We start from the raw sequence: 17518 nt of genomic DNA on the forward strand, positions 1-17518 counted from the left end.
AAGTTTACATAAACTAGAACTACAATTTACAAAAATTGATAGTGAAATTGAACATGTGTTTGTGTATAACACATCTTTATCTCCGCCATAAACATATTTATTGACCTGAGATCTATTTGAAAAGATCCAATGATAGAGAACATTCCCCTTTAAACCCAACACAACTGTCTGAAACCATCACAATTCCCCATAACCACCCGCCTCCAAATATTTAGTAGTGTTAGATGCATTGGCACAAATCCTATGGTAGAAAACACTTCCCACTACAATAAAATAAAAGCTACCTAAAACTACCCCCGTCTCTTTATCTCTTTAGATGCACACAAAATCCTAAGGTGGTGGAAGATCTTTTTGGGATATTTTAGTCTATGATTGGAACTCTCTCCTTCACCCTTATATTTCTCTTCATGCAACTCATACCGTCACCATTCTCTCCATCATCTTTCCCTAAGCCTATTCAACAATGAAGTTGGCAGGATTAGTTATATTTTACGAGATCTAGATTCTGCAATTAGTTTTTTTATCTTTCATGAGCTTTGTAAGTCATCTTGAGCGTTTATTACAAATCTAATTTCCTCTCAATTATGATTCGTTGTGTTGGATCTTTTGTTTCTTTTTCACTGATTTTATTTGTAGATTTAATGTGAAAATTAATTTTTTTTTTGGGTGAATTTTTAGTTGCTGTTGTGGATCAGTGTAATTTAGTTTGATCAATCTGTTTTACTTTAGATTTGCTTTGCCGAGTAGAATATTTGGGAAATTAGATACTTAGGTTAGCTGTTTGTGCTCAAAAGTTCATGTTTTTATTTTCTTGCCTAATATGGGAAAAGCTTCTTGAATTCTTCAGAGAGATGCTAAAGGTCTGTTGAAAGTGCAATAGTTTGTAAGTTTTATATTTGATTGTTTGGTGATTTTTACAAACATGGTGACGGACTAAAGTTACTACGTTTGTTCATCTTCTGGAACGGTTCTTTAGTATCTTTCTTGCTTTCATGGATACTGGTGTTGTTGTCTACTTTTTACTTATTTTAGAGTTATTTTGAAGTAGTAATTTTAAATAGGGAAAATTAGCTGTAAAAAGTCAGGTTTACTTTATTGTTCTTTGATCGTCTTATTAACTTAACTGCATAAGTCCAATGTGGAAGAACACTCACTCCTTGTTTCACACTATGGAATTATATGAAGAGCTAAAAAGAGAAAAAAAAAATTATTTTTTGCAACAGGCAGCCCTCATGTTCTACAAGTTATGTATAGTAGAGGTCATTTTGGCCACTTCGCCAGGAAAAAGAAAGCTTATCTTTAGCAATCGATCCTCATGTTCTACTAGTTACGATAGATGGTAGAAGTCATTTTGGCCACAAGTTTGTTCATAGAAGACCTTTTTTTAGAGGGAAAAATGACGACTTTTCATTTAATTAATCACAATGTTGTTATCTTAATAATTATCCTCTATGGGCATTTATTAAGCTCGAGTTGTCTTAAATTGTTTCTTTTGTCAGTGCTCTTATGCTAGTACTAAAATGGGCTGGGAATTATTTCCAGGTACACCATGGAGAAAATGAATTCGGAGCTCCATGTCTATATTTATTGTAGTTGGCTTGTGTTGTTTCTTTATACTTTAGGTGCATGGCAGAAGAGTGGTTTTGGTAAGGGAGACAGCATAGCTTTGGAAATCACCAAGCAGACAGATTGTAGTATTATATCCAATCTAAATTTTGAAACACACCATAGTGGCGAAGCAGGGGTAACAATCGATGAGTCTGAAATAAAATTAAAAGTTTTTGAACCTTGTCATGCTAAGTTTACCGACTACACACATTGCCAAGATCAAAAACGGGCAATGACCTTCCCTAGAGAAAATGTGAACTATAGAGAGAGACATTGTCCACCCGAGGAAGAAAAGCTGTATTGCCTTGTCCCTGCACCGAAAGGATATGTGACCCCATTTCCATGGCCCAAGAGTCGTGACTATGTACCATATGCAAATGCTTCATATAAGAGCTTGACGGTTGAGAAGGTTATTTAGAATTGAATTCAATATGAGGGCAATGTGTTTAGATTCCCGGTGGAGGAACACAGTTCCCCCAAGGGGCTGATGCATATATTAATCAACTTTCATCTGTGATTCCAATTAAAAATGAGATGGTGAGAACTGCATTGGATACTGGTTGTAGGGTATCTTTAAATCTTTGAATGATGCTTAATCTATTTATTTTCAGCAAGTTTTGATTTGGTGACTGCTATTTATTTTTATTTTTCTAGTTGATCTGATAAATGAGGGAAAATGTGATTAGGTTGCAAGTTGGGGTGCGTACCTTTTGAAAAGAAATGTGATAGCCATGTCATTTGCACTGAGGGACTCACACGAAGCACAAGTGCAATTTGCTTTGGAAAGGGGTGTGCCTGCAGTAATTGGTGTGTTTGGAACCATAAAGCTCCCTTACCCATCAAGAGCACATGGCTCATTGTTCACGATGCTTAATTCCATGGGGAGCAAATGGTGAGTGTAGGTAGTGTAGTCTACGTGTAGAAGTGAAGTATTTTGGACAACTCCCAAATTTAAGTTTAAAATTCAACGTTGAAAAATACCTTTTTTTATTTTTTTATTTTTTTGCTTTCAATGTTCATAAAATTTTGTAATCTACAACCCTGAGCCATCGGATCATGGTGTTGTATGCCACAAGGTGAGGTCAACGACCCTTAGTTAGAATTGAAATCTTATTGAGTAAGGTTAGTCGGTTTGGGCCTCTTGAAAGTACCTGGTTAGACACACCCCATATGCATGTCTGACATTAACACACATGTATTTACCTAGAACAAACGTCAACTTTGGGTCATTGCATAATGATTGTGTGGACTGTTTGACAGCATTTGAGCTCCTCTATTTGCAGATGGTATGTACATGATGGAAGTGGATCGTGTTCTCAGACCTGGTGGTTACTGGGTACTTTCTGGTCCTCCCATCAATTGGAAAAATAACTACAAGTCATGGAAACATCCCAAGGAGGAACTCCAGGAAGAACAAAGAAAGATTGAGGAGATCGCCAATGACTTTGCTAGGAAAAGAAGCGCACGAGAAGGGTGAAATGGCGATTTGGAGAAAGAGAGTAAATGCCAATTCATGTCTTGGTAGAGATGATTCTCAAGCTAATATGTGTGAATCCACAAATGCAGATGATGTCTTGATGCACCAATTATTATTATTATTTTTACTTGGACCCAATTTGATTCCATCTTTTGCTAATGTTAGAAGCAAAGTTATGGGCATAATTGAAGGTGCCATCTTGGTGAGGTGGTAAAGTTTGTGAATGGTAGTGCCCTAGCCTTTAGGATCAAACCCCACCATCACACTTAAACTAAGTTCACAAATTCCCTAGAGCCAAACTTATTAGGGTACAATATATGATCTTTATGTGGCCATCACTTGCTAGTAGCTATATCTGGTTAACTACTCTACTAGATATTAAATTTCCTCTATGAAGTCTTACCAAATTTAACAAAATATTGTAATGAGAATGGAGTGATATGGTGCTAGATCATACTGTTGAAAAACATGATCATTATGCCTCCTCGGATAAGATTTAGTCAAAGTTCTTTCACTACTAAGCCATGCAAAATCTTTATATTTATTGCAACTAGAATAATCTCATTACTACAATAAATAACCCATTACAATAACTACTCAACTTCCTTTATTCTCATTATCATGACTACCCTAATACTTCTCAACCACTATGCTATCACCAAATCATGATCACCGTCTGTTGTTCCTCATATGGAGAAACTATAGAGACCTAAGTCCGTCATTCATAGCACAAAAAGTCGTGCTTCAGCCTGGTTGTTATTGCTCTCCTTTAGCAGTTGTGCAATCTGTAGCACACTTATGACATACTTGCAACCTGGCTTAGAGCACTCCCTTTTGTATCATGCTTGCATTCTAGAACTCATATAGCACATGACTTTTGTTAAATGTTAATTGCACTTTGCAGAGTGCCCAGATCACATTTGACTGCCCATCGGGGATTGTGTTGTTCTCTAAACACACAACATTATAAGGTCATTGGAACAACTTTGGGGTTTTCTCTCCTTTTGATGAGTTTAGTAGGTTTTTTTTTTTTTTCCTTTTTCTTTTTAATCATTAACTTGTCAGGAATGAATATGATCATATGTTATTTACCTGTTTTAATGAAAGTTTTTATATTTTTAGTTTGGGTTTCTATATTTTGTCATCACCAGCTTTGCACCCTATATATATATATATTCTTTTGGGGATGTTTTAGGTACAAGAAGATGGAGACATGCGTAACTCCTTTTCCCGAAGTTAACAGTCCCGACGAAGTTGCTGGAGGCGAAGGTGTTTCCTAACAGGCTTAATGTTGTCCCTCCCAGAATATCTAGTGGATCTATTCCTGGAGTCCCTGTTGAGACATACCTAGTGGACAACAAAATATGGAAGAAGCGTGTAAAAGCGTATAAGAAGATAAATAAGCCAATGTCAAAAGGATAAATTTGGTGACAAGATAGTCTGAAGAGGTTAAAGGAGAGGGCACCAATGAAGAGGCCCTTACTCACTTCGCCAAACTTTTATCCGATGAACGTAAGCTCAGGAAGGCCACACTGTCTGCCAATAAGTGACAAATTTTTCTCTTGTAGAAAGAGATTGTCCTTGCAATTTTAATTTTTCAGTCCCTCTCAAGATAATAATTCTGTTAATTTAATTCTTAAGGTTAATTGGAATATTAAAAAAAGTTGTATTTTTGATAGGTAGAATCAATGAAGGTGGAGTAATATTGGGAGTTGGGGCAATTCTTAAAATGAATTCCGTTATTTGGTTATCCACTTTAGTTGGAATAATCGGAGAATATCTAATACAAAATGTTGAGTGTCAGGGTGCTCAGGTAGAGTTGGAGTGATAGAGTTGTAAGTAAAACCCTATGTCGTGCACTTGGAACTTTGATTAGAATTGAACCACAATATAAAATATATCAAATGTGAGATATCCTTCAATTTTATTTGTAAGAAAATATGCAAAACTGAATGGTATTGAAAGCATAACAGTGACAAGCTTGACAGTTACTCCCATTAGGGCCGTTTGGGCATTAAGTTCTTCTTGTCTTACATTATTTGTACCTTTTTTTCATCTTAGGATATTATATTTAGACACCATTTTATTATATATATATATAGACTCATGGAAGTGAACTAATGTGTTCACATACAATCTTGACCGTATAAGCCCGAAATCCAACATTTGAGATTAATCTCGACTATCAGATTTTATGTTTTTTTATGCATCGCTTTTGCTAAGTCAACAGATATTTGACCCATGTATATATTTCAGAAACTAAAAAATTCTTTATTTATTTATTTTAATCTCAATTCATCCTCTTGAACCACCAACTTGCACATTAATTCTAATTAGAAATATTTCTTGTTTTTCGCTTGGCAGTTGGTGGTTAGTAACTAGTGGTCGAAGGCAGGTTTTGGACTATGCGCATCTAAAGATGACATGTGACATCATGACAATTTTTTACCCCTCACAAGTTTGTTTGCTTGGGAGAGTGAGTCCAGGTAAAGCTATGGCATATATATCATGACCAACCCTACAATAGGAAAAGCAATCTAACCTTGTAAGTCAAATCATTCCAAACTTAATATATACTGTAGATCAGAAGCCCTATATTTTATATTCCATATAATAACCCATAAAATATATAGTTAAAATAAGACAAACAACCAAAAAAAAAAAAAAAAAAAAAATTGGCTATACATATGAATGCCTTAATGTACTTCTTCCTCACCTCAATGTTCTACAATGACTTTCTCAGTGATCAGGTCATCTCGGGGTATCGTGCGGCCATCAGAGTCTACACCCTCTGGCATATTCGATCTCTCAGTGATTGATAGGTTGCCAGTCTTACGATGCATTGTTCGAACGTTGCACGTGTTTAGACATGGACACGAGGCTGCTAAGGTCATAAAGGAAGCCTTGTCCATGGCACTGGTCCTACTATCCTCTTGCAGGAAGACTGAAAGAATCCAACGAGGGTGAACTTCAGATTACCTGTACTGGTGAAGGAGTGTGGTTTGTCGAGGCATCGGCTAATTGTAGCCTCGATGCTGTTAATTATTTTGATAATGTGCCCATGGTCCCACATGATGATCTTCTTCCTGATCCTCCACCAGAAACAGAAGGCATAGATCCATTAGTCCTAATGCAGGTATCTCATCCAAACTCATGCTTGAAAGCACCCTTGATACCCCGGCCCCACTTAAGATTTTTCGATCCAATGGTTGATCCGTGTCCTGTCATGAACCATATGCTGATCAATTCAAAGAAGTAATTATGGATCTGTTAATTTAACAATATCTGATTACAATCAAATAAATTAATGATTATTATTAAGGCCAAATATCATTGGGTAATTTTGATTTCCCATCCAGGTTTTGGTTAATATTTGAGATGTACGAGTCTTCTAACTGATGGTATACCCCTTGACTTTGATGATTGTCTTCTCTGATAGATTAATAAAAAAAATTATCTAAATGTCCTCAGCTTCAATCTCTTACCAAAACCCTTGATTTTTCTTTAAGATCTATTTCCTTTCAATTTCAAACCTCAAGCACAAGATAGGATATAGAATTTGAAGTCAAATAGGATTAAAAATATATATGTATATATATATATATATATATCCTTAGAGGTTGAACAATTTGAAGACGGGCATTTAAATCATTATATATTAATATCTGGTGAGGGTCTCTGAGGTCAAAAGGAGTATGTCATTAGTTTGCAAACATAATGGGTATCTCAAATATTCACCAAAACTTCGAGGAGTACATCTAAATTATCAAATAACATTCAGTTTGGTTCCAAGATTACACTATCTTTGTGGTTTATGAGATCAAGTATAAGATTAATTCCAATTAAAAGAAGAGAAGTCTACCACAAGATACCAAGCCAAAAGGCTGAAATCTTCACTTTGATTTTTCCATTCTCAGGTGACACGGTTCACATGAGACGGGTTCGTGATTGGGCTCAAGTTCTGCCACAGCATTTGCGATGTCTTGGGAGCTGCACAATTCCTAAAGGCAGTCGGTGAGTTTGCTCAAGGCCTTCAACAACCCAGCATTGAGCCAGTGTGGTGCAGAGAAGCTCTTCCAGCACCACCACAGCTGACATAAGACACTCAAGAGCCCAAACTGCCACCCCCCACTACCACCCATGATACCAAACTACCAGCTAGAACATGTCTCTATCGACATTTCTCTAGACCGAATCAACAGACTCAAGTGCGAATTCTCAGACTTGACCGGTAAATTTTGTTCCACTTTTGAAGTCATAGCTGCTAGTATATGGAGCTGTAGAACCCGAGCAATTAATTTAGCAAAACAAACTGATCTCAAGCTCATGTTCTTTGCTAACAGACGTCAGCTCTTGAACCCACCGTTACCCAAAGGTTTCTATGGGAATTGCTTCTTCCCAGTGACTGTCACAATCTCAAGTGCGACTCTTGTGGAGGCATCAAATGCTGAGGTGGTAAAACTCATTCAAGATGCAAAGGGAAGGCTTTCGGGCAAGTTCACTAAGTGGATGCTGGGGTGGTGAGTTTGTTGATGGCAGGGACCCATTTGCTCCTCCACTTATCTACACCACATTGTTCATATCTGAATGGGGTCGATTGGGATTCAATCAGGTCGACTATGGGTGGGGTCATCCAGTTCATATCGTGCCCATACAAGGCTCTAGTATCATCCCCGTCAACATCATTGGATCACCACCTACACCCAAGAAGGGTGTTCGTTTGATGACATAGTGCGTTTAAGGGACACACCTACCATCCTTGCTTGATCAGATGATGAGTCTAGCTTGATCTGAAAACCTGTCTGGAATATGTCGACTTTTGGCTGTTTTGTTTTAAGACTAAAAGTAAAGAAACAGGGAAGCATGAAGAATGTATTATAAGCTAAAATTAAACAGTCGATAACATGGAATGTTGTATGTAAGCTCAATAAAAAAAGCTTGTTTATTGTGTATGGTAATGTTACTCTTCAATATAATATTTTCATACCAGTGCCATGAGCACAACCTGTTATTGAAGGGAATGACTACAGATTAATACTGCACAATATGTAAAGATTAGATCTTACATAATCGAATATTAGCATCATGCATTTCAATTAGGTGTATTTACTACACTAAATGATGTTTAGAATGTATGGTCATATGTTGTATTCTGATGCACCAAAATATTAGATAAGATTAGGCTTATATAAAAGCATCTTGTATCATTTAGAGTTTACTTATAGTTGAGACTTCTTTCCCTTATTTGCCATAAAAACCCTAATAGGGTTCTTTTTAATTCAATCCAGCTGAATACAATTATATTCTTCTACATCATACAACAACCCAAATAGTTGAATAAGAGATGTGACATGGTGGAACATATATAGTAAACTGTTTATGCCATTATAATTTAACTCACAAATTCCATCTCTCCAAACTGTGGGATGAAGAAAGTGAGCAAAACGAGTCTCCCTTGCCAACTAGTCGTCATCATGACATGTTGTCATCAACTTAGAAGGAAGAAAAGTTGTTCAGATCATCAACCACAAAGCCATCAAGATTTGGAGGGTAATAGCAGTATGTATCATGTGCAAGTGTCTGCACAGAACAAAGTACATACATAAATTAGTGATAAAAATAAGTGTCAGGAAATCCAAAATATTGGTGAAGAGAACATGAATAATAGACAAACCTGTTCCTGTGAACGGAAATACATGAATGGTGTATAATGTAGGAAATTCGAGACCCTATTAGTATAAATATCAGCATATCTGCAATTAGAAAAAAAATCAAAATTACTATTAAAAAAGAGAATACAAGATATTTAATATATATAACATTCTTTTATTGGGCTTGAATGGAATAATTGATTAGAGTTCCTCCAAAGCGTTAAGTACATACTTCTCAATTTGTCTTATCAAGTGGCTTTTATCCCACAAACCTGCACGAGAAAGAAAACCCCATCTGATACAAATAGTCTCGGATGGTCAATAATTATTCACAGATTTTATTAAGTAATTTAAAGAAACTAACAACCTAGTTCGTATTGCAAATTGGAGAGCAACTCCAAGCCACTAGTTTTACGATGTTCCACCTTTTATTGAAGTGCTCCCCATCTGCTTCTAACATGGGAACAATTTTCTAATCTAGTCTTTTGCATGACAATAAGTAGCTTCTGCATGCTTTTTGTGAGTTCTTGATCATCCATGTTAGTTGTGACAAGAGTCTGAACAAGAAATTAAAAAAATTAGATCTGCCCAATAAAAGCAAAAGTAGATCTCCCCAATAAAAGCAAAAGTGAAGTCCCAACTAATGAAAATAATGGAAGAAATATAATTCATGAACTTAGATGTCGTTTGGATAGGACTCCTTGGCTACTTCTGACTCTTGCGGGAAGCTAGAAGTCATTTGGATGCATTTGGATGAGCAACTCTTTCAAAGAATTACTCTGCGCAAGAGCAACAAATTACTCTTTGTAAAGAAGTCACTAAAACCTATTTCTCAAAACTTATCTTGCGGGGAGTCTAATGGTTCATTTTACCAAAATACCCTTAACTTTATTGAGTTTTCTATGAGAATATCCCTAAATTCATTTGCCCTAAACCAAACAAAAGAAACCCGTCGTTCGTTCGACTTAGTTTTTTTATTATCAGAAGCTCTCTCTTCTTCTTCTTCCATCTCTTTGCAAGCTCTTCAATTACTTCTCGGTGAGTTCTTCTAATTTTCTTTCAAGATCCAGTTTTTTATTTTTTATTATCTGGTTTGTAATGCTCAGTTTTCTTGTTTTTGGGATGTTAAAGCTATTTCTCATATACCCATTCGAAGATTGTTTCATGTTAAACTCAATTTCTAATTGGTTCCATTTATTCAGTTAATCTTTTTCATGCTTGTTATCGGTTCTCTCTCTTCAATTTTCATTTTTCATTTTCCCAAATACCCATTGCAAGATTTTTTATTTTTTTTATATTTTATTTTTTACTTAAGGCATGTTAGAGATACTGGTTATGCTTCCTGGGTTTGCTTTATTATTTTTTTGTTTGGATTGTTTGTTTCATTTTATTGAGTTCCTCTTTAAAAGAGTGTTGAGGTCTGGATTTATGCATGAAGTGTGTACTGTGATGGTCCCCTTTTTTTGGGCTTTTGATGGGTCCAAGGTGTTTAAAGATAAGTCTAAGAGAAAAAATACCATGACCACAGTATGATTTCACCTATTTTAACAATTTTCACAGCAAATAGACATTGGAAAAATGTTAGCGACTTCAATGCAACTGGCACAATCGATTAATTGTACAAGTAGATATCACATTACAACAAAAAGCCCTGACATCGAAGCATGACGATCAATAACTTCCCCAACTTCACGAAATCTTACTCCAGGTTTAACTGAGATATAGAAAGTATCACTAAATCGGGTTAGTAATCCACAGATGGAGTAACTGATGAAGAGGCATGAAAAACATTTTCACAGAACATATATTAGAATGAAGCATTTATGAATAAGGAACTCAACATTGTCCACTCTACATGTGAAACTAGTTTTCAAATAGGTTGTTATTACACCAATTACTACGTTGTTACTTGTTAGTTCATATCAAATTCATGCCCAAAAAAAATAAAAAATCCAGGAGGCATTTCAAGAGCCGATGAATTATTAAAAAATCCACTTTCAAATCAGCCATGATGAGAACATTTGGAATTTCTTGATTTAGGTATAGGACAGTGTCTAATGTGGTAAAAGATGATAGGAGCCATGAATATAATAAGGTTGCACAGACCTAACCAATTGGCTCCATCAATTTTTTTTATTGGTAAAAAAATATTTCCCTTTAGAAGCAATATACTACCACTTTCCTATAAACTAATTACTGAAGAACTGAAAAAAAAATAAGAAAAGAATAGAACTTGAAATGATAACTTCCATCAAATTTTCAATTTCCATGAGTTATATAGGAGCAATGAAGCAAATATAAGATAAAAATATAATACTAACTACTACACCACATTGAGGGCATTTCCAGCAGAACCGAATAACCGTTTAAAAAATCAATGATGCAATACTATATACACTAAGAAATACCAACAAAAAAAATATGTTTAGAAAGAAAACAGTCAGTGCAAAAGTAGGCCCAACAAGTACCTATAGATATAGCTTTCTCCAAGCATTCATAAGTACATCGGACCAACTGTTGAGATTCTTCATCAACTTTTCCCACAAAATATGTTTCGTTAAGATCACCTACACATTTGCTCGACCATTGTCAAAAACAGCAGTTTGCAGGAAATTAATTTAAAAAAAAGTGTTGAATGAACACAATGACTAGCATAAACCTTCTTACCATACACAGTCTACGTTTCTTTTTTCAGATTAAATAATAATACTTGGGTTGTGTAAACAACACATGAAATCCTAATCTTATTTTTCCACATGCCTAAGTCAAATTATCACGATTCTTAGTAATGAGCTTACCAATCCTCATATAATACCAATGAGCTTACTAATCCTTCAAATCAAATTTGAAAAAGGGGTTTTCACTTTAATTATTTGATATTAATTAATTTCAAAATTTTTAATTATAAAATTTATAAAATTACCATTTTGCCCTCGGAAAGGATTTTTTGCATTTTAAGTCGTTTTTCAATGTTCCAAGATGTTTTGGAATCGATTTTTCATAAAGAATTCAATGGGAATGTTGATTTTTATCATTTATGAAATTTTTTATGCGAAATGATTGAGAAATTTATGAGGGACATTTTCGTAATTTTATTGAATTCTGTGAAAATTGGCGAAATGATTTATTTGATTTCAATTTGTTGTTTTATGTGTTTGAATGAGTTTTTCTAAGCGTAACATAGTCTCTGGGGGTTGTTTTTGATGTTAGGGGTATTTTGATAATTTGATCATTTTTTAGTGATTTTTATCGTGAAGCTTCTTTTTGTCTGCAAGATAATGATTTATATGTTTCTGGGGTCAAATTTTCCTAGCGTTGCGTGGTTTCTACAATTTTGTCAGTTCGAGATACCTCATCCGAATTTCTGAAATATATTTGGTAATAAATAAAGCATTGGAATAATCATCCATCATTGGGAACCGTTGCGATCGGGTTGACGAGTTGATTAATCAGGCGAATGTAAAAATGAGATGTCTACAGATGCCCCTCTTTGGCAGAGGGTTGAAGCAAACTAGATAGCAAATCTATTTTGATAGATAGTGCGATATCCGAATGCCAAAGCTAGTGACAGTTCATTTTACAGCCTGATTTAGCAATTCGTCGGGGCGTTCAGATCCTTGAGCGTAAAACTTTCCCCGAACTAAAAGGTTGTCAGGTCCTTGAGTAAGAACTCTCACTGACAGTGTCAGATCCTTGAATTTTAGAAAATTCTCCTTGCCTAATGTAACAACTGTGCAAGTGTGTGGACTAAAATTTGAGACAAATTTCAAAGAGTTTAAGTTGGAACTAAGTAAAATCTAAGCATAAAGTGAATATAATTGAGTATAAACTGAGCATAGATGTAGACACCCCATTTTTGCATCCACCTGACTTGGCGATCCGTCACCCGGTTGCTGTGGATTCCTAATGATGAGCGCAAAGAACTTGAAAGTTCATGAGAAGTCTCCTTCCAATTCCTTCTGTCTTCTAATTTTATTCTATTCTTTCTCCTTGCCACGCGACATAGAATTACGCACGCTTAGGATCGCTACACCATACGCTCAACTTAGCAAGCACGTACACTTAGGCTCACTACACATTTGGACAACTTAGAGACCTCGCTACGCTAGGAAAACATGACCTCGAAACTTAGAAATAATCACGTTGCGATTGAAAGAAACTTCACGCCAAAATTCACCCAAATGGATAAAAATTGGAAAAATGACGAAAATACCCCTCATGAATTTCGGACCTCCAAAAAGTCTCGAAAGTACCTTCATTGTACTCAGAATAGGATTTTGAGTCTAACGGTACTCGAATCGATGAAATCAGAGAAATTTAGGAAAAAATTGAAAAATGACCAAAATGCCCCTCAACCTCCAAACCCAACTTAGAGATCTCGATCCTTAGGAAAATATAATAAAAATTAAAATCAAATTAAAATTAAACAATTAAAACTTAAAATTTAATTTAAAATTAAATAATTAAAATATAATCCAAAATTAAAAAAATTAAAATCGGATTCCAAATTTAAACAATTAATTTGAAAACGTTAAACCAAAATTTAATCAACCCATCAACATAAATAAAAATCCAAGCAATCGACAATATTTAAATTAAATTGACCAATCAACATGCAATCAACCAACCAAAATAAAATTGACTAATCAAATCAACCAATCAACTTGAAATTAAAATCCAAATCAACCAATCAACGTTTAAATTGAAATTAAAACAAACTAGCCAATGAATCAATCCAACCGATAAACTTAAACTACAAACCTATACGATGCGTGGGATCACCTCCTCAAAGAAGCCCAAGAATTAGAAGTAAAATCTCTACTTTCCTAGGTTCGGTCAACAAATTAGTAAGAATAAAAAATAAAATCAAATCAAATAAAATAAAAAAGAAACAAATAAAAAAGCAAGTAAAAGAAAACATAAAAAAGGAAAGAAAGAGAAAACAATTAGAAACTAGTGTTTATAAGAAGAGCCATACGTCCTCTTGAGAGGAGGCTTTCCTTTTGGAAAAAAAAAAAAAAGGTGGAAAGAAAAAGAGAAAAGAGCTGACGTTTTTGGACAGTAATCAAAGAGAAGAAAACAGAGAAAAGAAAGAAGAAAAGAGGAAATAGAGGACCCCACTGGTTTCATCTTCTCCAACCGTTACAGCCCACTGATGTACCCTTTTCTTCTCAAAGAAAAACTGCAACCCCACAGTCCCTTCTTGCCCACTCTTCTTCCCAAAAACTTGCCACACCATTAGAGGACGTCCTCATCCTTGCAACTCTCTTGCTGCCCTCATTTTTCCTCTCCAACTTGTTACAGCAACAAGGTTGCTCTCCCTTTCTTTTGGACAGACGTCCCAACGTTTTTTTCAACTACCCTTACCTTCACCCCTAAACCTCTCTCTGCTAAATCGACGACCCAACCAGCACCATTAAAAGCACCCACACGCCTCCATTTTTATCCACCGTTGAAACCAGCACATAAACTCACGGCTTAGCCTTCCATTAACGCTCTTCACTTAATGGTTTCGGTCTCCTTTCGACGTCCCCATAGCAGTCCCTCTCCTTCTTCTCTCTTTCATTTTTGAACAATAACAAAGCAAAAAAAAAAGCTTAAGAAAAGAAGAGAAGAAGAAGGAAAAGTGCACTCACAACAGGCCATTCTATGCGCCTGTAAAGCCACCATCATCCTCCTGACAACACTTCCAAAACAGCAGCCCCATCCTTATTTCGGCCTCTTCACACCTTCCAGCACTTATCTATCTTTCATCTACCCTCTTGATTCATCTTTCTCTCACCTTTGAGCAGTGAACAATCGGACAACTCTGAAAGGATCCCACGCGGCTGAGTTTTCGTTGGTGGTAAGTTTGTTTCGTTTATTTTTTTTGTTATCATTATCCTCCTTCAATCATCATTTCATGAGTGGATTTTTCATTGTGAATGTTAATTCAAGAATTGACATATTGACTCACTGTTTTTTTGTGCATTGGAAGTTCAAAGTTTTTTTTTTTTTTTAAAGGGATGAGTCAATTCATTGTTTTGGGGAGTGCATCAAGTGGGGCATTGAGCTTTCACGTGATAAACGAGTGACCTCACTGATTTGTGCCCGTTAGAAACTTAAAATCGATTTTTTTCTAATATGCAAGGCAGTCTACTCGCTGAGTTTTTGTGCTCATAGGGACATAAAATTGGTTTTTCTTTTTTATATATGCAAGTGAGTCGACTCACTGTTCTTTTGCTGACATAGGGATTCAAAATTGTTTTATTTTTAATATGGGTGTGAGTCAACTCACTGAATTTTTTGCATATGGGAGGTTTTAAAATCGAATTTTTTATTCTCTTGCCATGTGAGTTAATTCACAGATTTATGTGTATATAGAGATTTCAAAATCAATTTTTTCAATAATATTGCCACGTGAGTTGACTCACTGATTTCTATGTACATTGGAACTTCAAAATCGATTTATTAACAAAATGGACATTGAGTCAATTCACTGATTTGTATGTGTACATAGAAAATTAAAATCGATTTTTTGATAAAGTTGACACGTGAGCCAATTTACTGATTTTTGGGGTACATGGGATTTTCAAAATCAGATTTTTGATGAAATGGGCATCGAGCCAATTTACTGATTTTTTGTGTACATGGGATTTTCAAAATCAGATTTTTGATGAAATGGGCATCGAGCCAATTTACTGATTTTTTGTGTACATTGGAAATTTAAAGTTATTTATTTTTTATTTTTTATTTTTTAACTAAAATTTACACGTGAGTCAACTCACTGATTTTTTGTGTGCATAGGAATGTCAAAATCGGATTTTTGATAACATTGGTATATGAGTTAACTCACTGACTTGTGTGTATTAGAAGTTTAGGATTGATTTTTTTTATTATTTTGCCATGCGAGTAAACTCACTGATTTGTGTGCACATATGAGCTTAAAATCAATTTTCTTTTTAAAATGTGCGTGAGTCAACCCACTGATTTGTGTGTATGTTGGGATTTCGAAATCGAGTTTTAGTGAAGTTTCCATGTGAGTCAACCCATTGATGTGCATGAGCATTGGAATTTCAAAATCAATTTTTTCTAATAAAACGAGTCAAGTTAACTCACTGATTTGAGGTGTATTTTGGGTGTTTAAAGCCGAATTTTGTTTATACAAAAGGATTCGAGTTGACTCATTGATCTTGTGGACCATGGCTATGCAAATACGAAAAATTCATGTGGCAAAAATAGATTCTTGGAAATTCACAACTTGCTAATTTTTCGAAGATTTATGGGTTTTTCATTGATTTGGTGATTTTCCTAAAATCATGATTTTCTATTTTTGGAAAATTGATATTTGTAAATTGCTAATTTGGAAAATCTAATTTTGATAATTTTCTAATTTGGAAAACCCCTTTTTCAAATTTCTAATTTTGATCTCTTAATTTGGGAAATCTCTAATTTCTAATTTAGAAGTTTCGCGAATTCCCAAATTAGAAGTTTCATATTCTTGGTTTTCCACTTTAGAAAGTTTTCACAAATTCCTAGTTTGGTTGATTTGGAAAATCTTCACATATTTGGATTTGTAATTGAAATGGTGCCACGTGGACTTTGGAGCATAAGGAAATTAAGACTTTTTCAAATATTTTTATTGGTGTGCTTAATTCGAGAAATCGCATGAGATTTGTGACAATATTTGCCTTGAGATTCGTTTAGCACATTTGATATGATTTGATGATGATGGTGATGATGATTGGACCATAATCTTGACTTTAGTCTCTACCCGTTGACCATAGGATAGTTTGGATCGTAGTAGAGACCGATCATCTCGATCGGACGGGTTCGGTGCCTAACACCTTCCGAAACCCGTAATCTGACCTCTTACCCATTTATCTGATCCGTGGACCGACCCGATCCGTTTTGGAGTTATTTTCGGTTCCTAGACCTAAACTAGGTGGCGACTCCTTATTCCCTAAAAGTCCCCAATTTACCAATCAGACCCTTATCCACAATTTGGTGGAAAATGGGTCGAGGTGATTTCAATAGAATGAGCATAAATTGAACATAACTGAGCATAATTTAAACATAAACTGAGCATGATTCCGAGAAAACTTTCGGCGGTAAATGAGTATAATTCCAAGAAAACCCTCGGCGGTAACTGAGCATAGTTTCGAGAAAACCCTCAACGGCATCTGAGTATAATTCTGAGAAAGTCCTCGGCAGCATCTGAGCATAATTTCGAGAATGCCCTTGGCAGCAACTGAACATAAAGTCCTCGACGGTATCTGAGCATAGTTCCGAGAAAACCCTCGACGGTACTTGAGCATAATTCCAAAAAAGCATTCGGCGGCATCTGAGCATAATTCCGAGAAAACCCTCGGCGGTATCTGAGCATAGTTCTGAGAAAACCTTCGGTGACACCTGAACATAATTCTGAGAAAGCCCTCGGCGACATCTGAGCATAGTTCCAAGAAAGTCCTCGATGGCATCTGAACATAATTCTGAGAAAGCCCTCGGCGACATCTGAGCATAATTCCGAGAAAGCCCTCGGCGGCATTTGAATAAAGTTCTAAGAAAACCCTCGGCGGTAACTGAGCATAGTTCTGAGAAAATCCTCAACGGCATCTGAGTATAATTCCGAGAAAACCCTCGGTGACATTTGAGCATAATTCTGAGAAAGCCCTCGGCGACAACTGAGCATAATTCCGAGAAAGCCCTCTGCGGCAACTAAGCATAGTTCCGAGAAAGCCCTCGACGGCATCTGAGCATAATTCCAAGAAAACCCTCAGCGGCATCTAAGCATAATTCTGAG

The 17518-nt window shown here is 35.7% G+C and overlaps 1 long non-coding RNA gene and 2 pseudogenes across 11 annotated transcripts; 2 read left to right on the top strand and 1 right to left on the bottom strand.

Moving 5' to 3' along the window:
* Nucleotides 1–548: 548 nt before the first annotated feature.
* Nucleotides 549–3452, top strand: LOC147396586 (putative methyltransferase PMT2; annotated as a pseudogene). Its single transcript, XR_015180840.1, has 3 exons — nucleotides 549–2175; nucleotides 2295–2500; nucleotides 2892–3452. The product of XR_015180840.1 is annotated as a putative methyltransferase PMT2 (transcript).
* Nucleotides 3453–5643: 2191 nt separating this feature from the next.
* On the bottom strand, nucleotides 5644–11549 carry LOC147396587 (uncharacterized). 10 transcript variants are annotated; one of them, XR_015180850.1, is made up of 7 exons: nucleotides 11205–11549; nucleotides 10393–10450; nucleotides 9162–9293; nucleotides 8969–9008; nucleotides 8760–8838; nucleotides 6948–8665; nucleotides 5644–6306 (listed from the first exon to the last, which is right to left on the bottom strand). It is a non-coding gene; the product is annotated as an uncharacterized LOC147396587 (long non-coding RNA). The 10 variants fall into 10 exon arrangements; XR_015180846.1 differs by lacking the exon at nucleotides 10393–10450 and having other exon boundaries at nucleotides 6948–7887; nucleotides 8487–8665; nucleotides 8969–9031; nucleotides 11205–11527; XR_015180845.1 differs by lacking the exon at nucleotides 10393–10450 and having other exon boundaries at nucleotides 6948–7924; nucleotides 8487–8665; nucleotides 8969–9031; nucleotides 11205–11526.
* LOC147396588 (acyl transferase 4-like) lies at nucleotides 5816–7826 on the top strand (annotated as a pseudogene).
* Nucleotides 11550–17518: the final 5969 nt, after the last annotated feature.

This window comes from Akebia trifoliata, chromosome 8 (genome assembly GCF_017979445.1).
Source record: "Akebia trifoliata isolate Shusen 1 chromosome 8, ASM1797944v1, whole genome shotgun sequence".
NCBI lineage: Eukaryota > Viridiplantae > Streptophyta > Magnoliopsida > Ranunculales > Lardizabalaceae > Akebia > Akebia trifoliata.